This window comes from Gorilla gorilla, chromosome 3 (genome assembly GCF_029281585.2).
Source record: "Gorilla gorilla gorilla isolate KB3781 chromosome 3, NHGRI_mGorGor1-v2.1_pri, whole genome shotgun sequence".
Classification (NCBI taxonomy): domain Eukaryota; kingdom Metazoa; phylum Chordata; class Mammalia; order Primates; family Hominidae; genus Gorilla; species Gorilla gorilla.
The window spans coordinates 168,629,712-168,641,203 of record NC_073227.2 but is presented as its reverse complement, the minus strand read 5'-3'; the positions used below and the strand labels follow the sequence as shown (position 1 = coordinate 168,641,203).

At 42.7% G+C, this 11,492-nt stretch overlaps 1 long non-coding RNA gene across 1 annotated transcript in view; it reads left to right on the top strand.

Annotated features, from left to right (window-relative positions):
• LOC129533113 (uncharacterized) overlaps positions 1-11,492 on the top strand; it is a 77,633-nt gene that overhangs the window by 8,017 nt on the left and 58,124 nt on the right. The gene's annotated exons all lie outside the window — the stretch shown is intronic.

Sequence of the window (11,492 nt, the reverse complement as noted above, 5' to 3'; positions counted from 1 at the left end):
TCAGTCACCCTCCCTCTAACGTTATCTCCCCAAGAAGGGGCCTGATATATAGTGATGTCTGTGATCATAAATATCAAAATAGAGTCACTTAGGACAAGTGACTCAGGCCATGGTCAAAGTGGAAACCATGTGCAGGGTGAAGGGAAGTAGACACACTTTATGTTATGGTCAAAGAATTGTTTTGGGTGAACACTGTGGAATAATTTTTAAAAAAGATTAGTGATCATATGATTCAGTCGAGTCCAGCTGAAAACACATGGTAAATTAAATTGAGTGATTTGAAGAGAGTTTAACAGGCTATTCACAAAGGCGTGGGTGAAGAGTATGGAAACCATTTGGGATGGTGCAGTCATGGGACAAAAAGGAGGAGTAATGACCTCTAAAGGGAGGTAGACAGGCTGTGTGAATGAGCCATCCAAAAAGAGCTGTGACCTTCTGTGCAAGAATGAGCCCTTAGAGGGGAGCTGAAACAATGAATACTCAACCTCACCCTCCTCCCTTGTCTGATCTCTGGTTACTGCCTGCTCTTGGCCAAATCTGATGGAAGCCAGAGGACAGGGAAGCCTGTTGTAGTCCAAACAGATGAGCCTCCCAGGGCACAGAGCACAGCAGAGAAGGGGAGAGGATGGATTTGGTGTGACAAATGGAAGAATTCCAACCCGACATAATGTAACAGAAAATATTTAAAACATACTGTAACAGAAAATATTCCAATTCCCTGATGCTTCCATTACTGCATATCATTTTTTTCCTTTTTTTTTTTGTGAAAGGGAATGAGCTGGAAATTAGATGTTTGGGACATAAATCTACCTATATTCATATGATACAGTATTGTTTATTTTTATTCTGCACCTATATAAATATTATTTACATTTTTCTTGCTAGTGTCCATCTGAAATTGGCTGATACCACATCATCATCATTCCTATTTTACCCACAGAGAATGTGATTCATTATGATTTTTGAATGTGCCCTCATTCTCCTGTGGCCACCGAAATGGCCTGCTGCAGATTTGACCCAATTATTTCAACCATCTTCACGTTTGATTCTCATCACTATGGTTTGAATGAACTCCGTGGCCATCGACACTGATTATGAAGGGGCTTGCAGGGATAAGGTCGGCTGTGCCACAGAATAATAATCTGGCACAGAAGCATTCTCAAGACTCTGTTTAGAAAAAAATCAGTGGAAAAGAAGATGCTGATCTGTTGAAATTCTTTTCCATTTGAATTTTCTGCTACACTGTCACCAGCATTAAAAAAAAAAAAAAAAAGTAAAACAACAGGACAGGTGTCATGAAATAGGCCCCCTGTGTCTTTGGAAAGAGCAAATGGGTGACAATATCCAGATCTGAAGGTTACAGCAACACGAAGCTGACCAGTCTGGTTTTGCTCAGGGAACCCAGAGCTGTGCCTTGTGTATTTTCTGAAAGAGGCGAAGGAAGGCAGAGCGAAAACAAAGTTTGAAACCGAAGACTAGTATACTTTTATGCAAAAAAACATAATACCAAAATGAAGCCTGGTGGCCCAGTTTTCTTTCGAGTTATAGGTAATTCCTAATATTTCTAGTAATGAGCCATTATTGTATTGTATTGCATTGCATTGTATTGTATTGTATATTATTGTATATTGCATTAGCCATACCATTATTGTCTTTATCCATGACCTGAAAGAATTTCAGCTTTAAGAGGAGACTGTAGTTTCTTAATTAGATTAGTTTAAGTGTGGGAGATTATATGTGTGCGTGTGCATATGAATATACAGTCACAAACTCTTAGATCTAGCAGGGTTTTGTTTTTTCCCCAAAGATGGTTTATGACACTAGACACTTTCTTGTTGTGAAAGCTTATTGATATTAACTCATATTTCTGTTTATAATATTTATATTATTTGTTTTTATAAACATATCTTACATATTACATGTATAATATGAAAGATCATATTTATTTTGGAAACCACATAATCTAGTTTATTGCTGATTTAATAAACAGATTTCTTTAGCCTTACCTGGCAGCTCTTTTTTCAAGAAAAGGTTAGAAATCTTACAACTTATCTCTTAGTTGCAATTTCAATCACTGTTTTCTTTTCTTTTTTTTTTCTTGAGATGGAGTCTTGCTCTGTTGCCAGGCTGGAGTGCAGTGGTGCAATCTCAGCTCACTACAACCTCCACCTCTGGATTCAAGCGATTCTCCTGCCTCAGCCTCCTAAGTAGCTGGGATTACAGACACCCACCACCATGCCCGGCTAATTTTTTTTTTTTTGTATTTTCAGTAGAGACAGGTTTTCACCACGTTGGCCAAGCTGGTCTCAAACTCCTGACCTCAGCTGATCCACCTGCCTTGGCCTCCCAAAGTGCTGGGATATAGGCGTGAGCCACCGCTTTTTTCTTTTTCTTTTGCTCAATAGGAATCCAGTACTACTTTTCAAGCTTTTCCACTTTTATATCCCTAATGGCGGAGAAGATTGAACGCCTGTTTCCCAGGGGTCTGAGTATTGCAGGGAGATTCCACAAAAGGCAACTTTATCTCAAATCTTATATTTTATTTGAATAATTTATTGGAACTTTGCAATTATGTACATATGTATACCCATGCACTTATATATAACATATATGAATATATGTTTGTTTTAATTTTTTTTTTTTTGAGACGGAGTCTTGCTCTGTCGCCCAGGCTGAAGTGCAGTGGCACAATCTCGGCTCACTACAAGCTCTGCCTCCCGGGTTCACGCCATTCTCCTGCCTCAGCCTCCTGAGTAGCTGGGACTACAGGCACCCGCCCCCACACCTGGCTAATTTTTTGTATTTTTAGTGGAGACGGGATTTCACCATGTTAGCCAGGATGATCTTGATCTCCTGATCTCGTGATCTGCCCGCCTTGGCCTCCCAAAGTGCTGGGATTACAGGCATGAGCCACCACACCCAGCCTGTTTTAATTTGTTTAGAGTTTTAATTTACTTACCAATAAATCTGGTAAAACTATGTCTGTTTTTGTCTTGGTGCTCTGGATATTCCCTAAGACACTGCTACTTCTTTTATGCACCAAGTTTGAGAGGCCCTGGGCATGCAGGTGGCCTGAATGTCTTTCAGCCATCCAACAAAATATTTACCAAGCACCCACTATTGCTCAGCACTGTACTGAGCACTTAAGTTACTGTGGGGAACTGGACATCCTTTTTCCTGGCTCTGCACCTCTGCCTATGTCTGCCCCTTGTTTAGAATGCCCAGACAGACATGGTAGCTCATGCCTGTAATCCCAGCATTTTAGGAGGCTGAGGCAGGAGGATCACTTGAGCCTAAGAGATTGAGACCAGCTTGGGCAACATAGTGAGACCCTGTCTCTAAAAAAAAAAAAAAAAAATTAGGCAGGCATGGTGGTGCATGCCTGTGGTCCCGATTACTCAGGAGGCTAAGGTGGGAGGATTGCTTGAGTCCAGGAGTTCAAGGCTGCAGTGAGCTATATTGCATCACTGCACTCCAGCCTAGGTGAAAGAGCGAGACCCTGTCTTAGAAACAACAAAAAAAAGCCTTTGGAAATAAGCCTGGGCAACACAGGGAGACCCCCCATCTTTGCAAAAAATGAAAAAATATATTAGCTGGGTGTGGTGGCACGCACCTATAGTCCCAGCTACTTGGGAGGCTGAGGTGGGAGGATTGCTTGGGCCTAGGAAGTTGAGGCTGCAGTGACCCATGATAGCACCACTGCACTTCAGCCTGGGTGACACAGAGAGACCTTGTCTTAAAAAAAAAGTGCCCAACCCCTTTTCCCTCACCTATCCAACTTCCATCTGTGAGTCTATCCTCCCATCTCACCTTACTCTGAACTACATTTGTGAGAAGACTTAAGTTATCTCATTCCTTGATGAGCACAGTGGCCCTCCCTCAACAGGGCAACAAGGTGGCTGAGCAGGGAGGTGTATAAGTTTCAAGGCCTCTAGCTGAACCCAGTGCTGATATGCAAATTAATATCTGAGAAAGGACTTTTTTTTTTCTTGTACTAGCTAGGCTGGATTTCCCAAATTGTTTGAGTGATCCCTGCCCCTCTTAATGCTTCTGTAAGAATGCAAGGTGTCAGGGGACCTGTGTCCTTCTCCTGGAGCACAACCATGGTGGGTCCAGTTATATTCTTTCCGAGAGTTGGACGGCAAGAATCCTGAGTACGCATGTATCATGTTCCCCTTGTACCATTTGTTTGAGCCTACACTGTGTGATACAAAGTCCTCTTGTTACACAACAAGGACTATTTGGACAAAGACATTATTTAAATGTTTTGTGAGTCTTTGCAGACAGTGACTGGAATTTTACTTCATTTAGGGATCTAGCAGAGTTCTCAGCAGGTAAGAGACACTCAACAAGTGACAGGTGGATGCAAGAGCAGAGTACACTGCACATTTGAATTGAAATATTCTGCCAGTGGAATCGTATTATCTCCCATAACCCGTAACTCTCATGCCTCTTATCCAGGTTATACACCATTGTCCCTTTACTCTTACATGCATTAAGCATGATGCCCAACTGAAGAACTATTAAGTGAATGAGCAAATTATTGAATGACTGAAGGAATACATGTTAGATAAAATCCAGGCTTCGATTCCTACCTCCTCCTGATAAATTTTCTGACTGTTGCAGTCTCCAGAGATTACTTCCTATTCTGTATGATTCACTGAGTGTATTCATTCATTCGTAGGCTACCATAAATGGTTGATTATACAGTCTATGTCTGTGTTCTATCCACTCAACCAGATTTTTTTTTTTGAGATGGAGTCTTGCTCTATCACCCAGGCTGGAGTGCGGTGGTGCGATGTCGGCTCATTGCAACCTCTACCTCCCATGTTCAGATGATCCTCCCACCTCAGCCTCCCGAGTAGCTGGGGATTATAGGCATCTGCCACCACACCTGGCTAATTTTTGTAATTTTTAAGTAGAGACGGGTTTCACCATGTTGGCCAGGCTGGTCTTGAAAGTCTGACCTCAGGTAAACCACCTACCTTAGCCTCCCAAAGTGCTGGGATTATAGGCGTGAGCCACCACACCCAGCCCACTCAGCCAGATTTTAAAAGGCTGAGACTATGTCTTACACACTTACATCTATTCATTATGCCTGGCACGGTGTCTTGTAATAGCATGCTCAATATGTATTATTGTCCATAATGAAATTCTGTGAGGACAATAATGAACTTCCAAGCTGTTGTTCCATTTTGCTTTGACCTTTCTGGTAGAAGTTCTTCAATCTGAAGTAGTGTCAATAGTAATTTACATGATTATAGCACATAGGAATTTTAGCTTTGTTTATGCTAAACTAAATGTACTCCAGAGTGAACACATTTTGTTCTATGAGAAAGAAATTAAAAGTATCTTTTTATCATATTTACTGCAGTGGATGATCAAGGGTGCAAGGCAGCGTGTAATAAGGAAAAAAGCACTGTGCCAGGAGGCAGAGTTGTTTCCAGGTGTGTAGATTGGTGGTAATTTTGTGTCTCTGTCACCTGTGAAATGAGAAAGGACACAGTAGAGTATAGCTTGGGAAGTTTGTTAATATGCAATATTGGGGGAAAGCCCACGGCATAATGACACACAGAGTGACTGGAGCCCCTTGGAACACTGGAAGTCAATGAGCCCTCTTTGGAGCCAGGCCAATCTTACTATAGCTAGTTTTGGGACTTAAGTAAGATATAATCTCTTTGTGTCTCAATTTCCTTATCTGTAAAATGGGAACAATAATGGTAACAACCTCAAAGTCTTGAGATATGCACTCAGTGAGATAATGTATGCAAAACTCTTAGTATAGAATCTATTATATTGTAAGTACTAATAAATAGACCTTTCCTCCTGCAGTGGATGCCTATGGAGCTGCTTTGCTCCACATTTACTTTCTTCTGAAAACTATTCTCCCCTTCCCTATCCACATGGCACAGCAGGAGCAGCCATGGTACCATGTGACCCAGTCCTCTGGCCAATGAGTCCCTTCTCAGAATTTATTGGACTGGGCATGAAGAGACAGAGCTGAGAGTCTCTCTTCCCTTGAGACGTCTGAAGAAGCTGCAGGGAATCATGCTTAGGGGTTGTCAGCAGTTAGATTTCCTGCCGTGGAACAGGCCGGTCTAAAGGGAGACAGGTAAACAAGCAGGTAACTTGAGAGCAGCAAGAGAGGCAAGATACCCAGAGAGCTTGATGGCATCTGAACTCCTGTTTCCAGCTAACCTGAGATCCAATCTCATTCCTGTCCTCAGTTCTGTGAGGAGCCCCAGGACTCTAATAACAAATTAATCTTTTGCTTAGTCATTGTGCTGGATTACACCATGGCAGGTGGGTTAAGCTGGGAATTACATTCCATGCATGGTTCTGGGTTAGAGTTGGCCATAGAGGAAGATGCACGAGATTTGGAAGGTGGAAAAGAAGCAACGACCATTATTCTTGGAAGGTCTCATGGTCAGATAGATAGACACAGAGGTGTCTGGGTCCACACTTGTTCTTCCTCTCCTCCACACTGTCCAGCTCGGCTTCCTGATTGCCAGCCCAACTCACCAAAAGCAGACCTACTCCCTCCTCCCCCTTACCCAGATGCTTGGCTGCAAACCCATAAAGGTGGTAGCTACACAGAGGGAACATCTTCCCATAGACCTCTCTGAGAGCTCCCGCTTTGCAATCTCACTAAAGTGGCTGGGTATATTTGGTGTCGCAGATTTCCCTGAAAGCTCCAGCTTACCTACTCATGCCAGTGCTTTCAGAGGATTCATTTATGACTCTTTCTTAAATTCTCTGACTTTCACTTTCTCAGCTGCTCTCACATTTGTGTGAGATCTAATTCCTATAATAAATCTTTTATTCCCATAATAATCTAGTGGCTTTGCTTCTCTGATTTAACCCTAACTGCTATAGCTAGTTTGTGTTTCTTTCACAAGCCGAAATGATAGCAATCCTAGATATTTTGCATTCTTAAACAAAAGGACACAAAATAAAGGGAAACATCAAGACAACACTTTGAGAAAATATATAATAATAATAGTGATAATAATCTTTTTGAGACAGGGCTTGCTATGTTTCCCAGGCTGGCCTTGAACTTCTGGGCTCATGAGATCCTCCCACCTCAGCCTCCAAAGTAGTTGGGACTACAGGTGCATGCCACTGCACTTGACTTCATACAATGTTTTTAAAGGAAACAAATTTTAGATTTTCTTGCAACATTTTTTTTTTTTGAGATAGAGTCTCGCTCTGTCTCCCAGGCTGGAGTGCAGTGGTGTGATCTCGGCTCACTGCAACCTCTGCCTCCCCGGTTCAAGCAATTCTCTGCCTCAAACTCCCAAGTAGCTGGGATTACAGGTGCCCGCCACCATGCCCGGCTAATTTTTTTGTATTTTTAGTAGAGACGGGGTTTCACCATCTTGGCCAGGCTGGTCTTGAACTCCTGACCTCGTGATCCACCCACCTTGGCCTCCCAAAGTGCTGGGATTACAGACATGAGCCACCATGCCCGGTCAACATTCTTTGTATATATAAAGGACAGATTGATGATAAGTCATGGTGATTTTATTAAAATTGCCTAATATGTCCTGAAATTCTTGAACCAAATTGAGAAATATAGGTGTGACTTTTGCCTTCCCCAGGCAGGTAGAAAATGACACTTTAAGAAAGGTACATTATGAGAACATCAAGCCTTGGGGTAAGGTGGATGCACTTTGAACATGGATTAGTGACAGTGACCTCAACTTTACCACTATAGATTGAGCCAGAGGAGCAGAATCACCAGGAAATGTGTGCATGTGCATGCACGCTCACACGCACACACACACACTCACACCGTTTTTTATTTTGTTTTATTTTATTTTAACAGTTATTTAACCTCATGTGTTTGGAATAGCTGGTTAAATAGTCTCTTTAAAGGCTTTTGTCTTTGTGTTTGAGGATGGAGCTCCAAGTCCAATCTTCCTAAGGCTTGATACCTTCCTCTGCACTATACCAGGAAAGTTCTTCAGACCAAGGTATACTAACTTCCTTAAACACAGTTGGAAGAGCTGCTTCTCTTGACAAAGAAGGCTCAACCAAATTTAGAGGTTCAGGTCCCCAACTTCATTGGAATCTGCCAATATGTCTCCATTCCAATTTTCTAAGGGCCTACTCATTTTGGGTGTGTGAAAATATCCCTTCCGAGGTGAGGGACAAGTTGTTCCATCTGTCCTCTATAAGTTTTCTATTGCTAAGTCACAAATTACCAGAAACTTAATGGATTAAAGTAACCCATATTTATTATCTAACAGTTTCTGTAGGTCAGACGTTGGGGCATGGCATGGCTGGCTTCTCTGCCAGGTATTTACTCGGATGCAATAAAGATATTAGCTGGGACTGTGATTGTCATCTGGGCTTGGCCATTTGTTGCTTTCCTTTTTTGGAAGGTGTTTTGGAGATCTTCCTTTGTTATTGGCCTCACACAGGAGGGTGTGCAACTAGAGCAACCTTTTACAAGTTCTTCAAGGTAACTGCAAATAAACTAGGCATGGAAGGCAGAGAGAGGGGAGGAGTAACATACTTGGGGTGGTCAAGGAAGGAAGAACTTCAGTAATGTGATTTTTAAGATTGAGCTGTGGGCACAAGCAGAACACATATTGATAACAAGCTAGTAAAGCTAGCTACATTAAACATTTTTTTTGGTAACAAGTGATCCAAATTTAATTTTATTTCCTTAAAGAAAAAAAATTTGTTGACATAGTTGGAAAGTTCAGAAGCTCAGCCAGCTTCAGATGTGGCTGGGTCTAGGGGTTCATAGTGTGGCTGGGTACACTTGTTGTTTTAGATTTCCCTGACGCCGACAACAAATTGGGGATTGTCAGCAGTTAGGTTTCCTACAGTGGAACAGACTGGTCTACAGAAAGGCAGGCCTGAGAGAGTTTCTCTTCTCCAGTTTTAGCCAGGCCCTTTCCTAGTCTGCATCTCATCCTTTAATCTTTCAGTGTTAATTTTGAGCTCCTACCTCCTAATATGGACTTTAATTGTAGCAGAAAGAAGTGCTTCCTGTTACTTCTCTAGAACAATTTCATGGATAGTGATTGGCTTGGCTCCAGCCACATACCTCTTTCTGAATCACTGTGCTATGCACATGGCATGGGGTAAACAAATTGGCCAGGTCTGGGCTATGTGCCCTTTTTTGTAGCTGGACAAGGGGTGGGAGGAGATTGATGGGGGCAGGGTAGAATGGGTCGAACTGCACCTGTGCTGCATGGAATGCAATCTCTACAAGAAATACAAATGGTGTTTCCAGGTGCAGGGGGAGGGGATGTTTAGCAGGCAGAAACAGCAGATATGTTCTACACTCAGTAACCATTGACTTTAGTTCTATAAGGTCATGGAGAGGGCTGAGGAGAGTGGAGGAGAGATAGCGCCTCACCCAAAGGTTTGAGTTACTTTTGTCCACCAAGGGGGAACACATCCATAATTCCACATCATTCAGAAAAATCTTCCCAATGTATAATTTTTAGGGAAATGATGGTATATTGAGTTATTTTAGTCATTTTCTTATGTACAACTTTCTAGTTTCTTGTTCATGGTTCCATTTTCCCCATTATCCAGGTACAGTAAAGGAGCTTTCTTTATTCTTTCTCCTCTCTGACCGATCAGTGACTCAGATTTGACAACTCTTGCTTTGTAATGTAGTTTACACCTTCCTGTTCATTATTCTGGGTTAGATCTTTATTACCATAGGCATAGCCTGTCAGGAGTCTACTAACTATTCTCTTTACTTCAAGCAATCCTGCCCTCTACTGCCAGATGAATCTGATAAAATCTTATTCTGATCATGTCAATTTTCTACTTTCACAGCCTGCATTTGCTCCACATATATATTCAGATGAACTCCATATTTTTTACCTGGTGTCTTAATCAATAATCTTATGTTTATAACAGAATAACTGAAACTGAATAATTTATAAAGAAAAAGAATGTATTTCTTACAGTTATAGAAGCTCAGAAGTTCAGGGTCAAGGGACTGCATATGGTGAGGGCCTTCTTGCTGATGAAGACTCTCTGCAGAGTCTCAAGGTGGTGCAGGGCATCACTTGGCAAGGGGCTGAATGTGCTAGTTCAGGTCTTTCTCTTCTTATAAAGTCAGGAGTCCACTCCTGTGATAACCCATTACTCCATTCACCCCTTAATCCATGAACGGATTAATTCCTTGATAAGGATGGAGCCCTCATGATCTAATCACCTCCCTAAGGCCCCACCTCTCAATCCTGCCACATTGGATTAAATTTCAATATGAGTTTTGGAGGGGACACATATTCAAACCATAGCTCTTGGCATCCCCAGGCCTCTATAATATGGCCTGGTTCCTGCTATCCTGTCCTCAGGCCATCTTTCTGTTTACAGTCCCAGTAAACATGCCCAGTGCTGCTTCTGCACGGTGCCTACTCATCCTTCTCACTCACAACTCTCTCCTTTCCCTGAGTCTCCCATTTGAATCTAACTCATTCACTCTGGCTCAGCCTAAGTCCAGCCACCCATGAGATTTCTCTAATATTCCCAGTTGACTCTTATCTCTCTTCTGAACTCCATAGGGGTTCTTCTCTGAGCTGACTGTCACACATTTCCCTTACTCTCTTGTGTCATGAGTTATTTTTTCATGTGTAAGTGTTGTGTATTCTCAACTCACTTTTAAGTACTTCAAGAGAGGCGTGTCCTAAAGCCTCTTGTATTATTGTCTGTGGGTCTCAGGGAGGTGGTGTGTTGCAGGAGGATGGCACTCCTTTTTTTTTTTTTTTTGAGATGGAGTCTCGCTCTGTCGCCCAGGCTGCAGTGCAATGGCGCAATCTCGGCTCACTGCAAGCTCCGCTTCCCGGGTTCACGCCATTCTCCTGCCTCAGCCTCCCAAGTAGCTGGGACTACAGGCGCTCGCCACCATGCCGGGCTGATTTTTTGTATTTTTAGTAGAGATGGGGTTTCACTGTGTTAGCCAGGATGGTGTTGATATCCTGACCTCGTGATCCGCCTGCCTCGGCCTCCCAAAGTGCTGGGATTACAGGCGTGAGCTACTGTGCCTGGCCCTTTTTTTTCTTTTTTTTTTTTTTTGAGACAGAGACTCACTCTGTCACCCAGGCTGGAGTTCAGTGGCGTGATCACAGCTCACTGAAGCCTTGAACTCATGGACTCAAGCAATCCTGCCTCCTAAATAGCCGGGACTATAGGCATGTCACCACACCCAGCTAATTTTTGTATTTTTTGTGTGGATGGGATTTTGCCATGTTGTCTAGGCTGGTCTCAAACTCCTGAGCTCAAGCGATCTGCCAGCTTTGGCCTCCCAAAGTGCTGAAACTTCAGGTGTGAGGCACTGCTCCCTATCCAAAGATGGCATTTCTATGACTGTGTGACTTTGGAAAACCCTCTGAGCATCAATTTCCCCATTTGCAATTTGAGCATAATGATAGCTACTGGGCAGGATGGTGGAAAGGGTTAGCCAAGATGCATGTAAACGGAGAGCCCCAGGGGCTGGTACATGATAGGAGCACAGT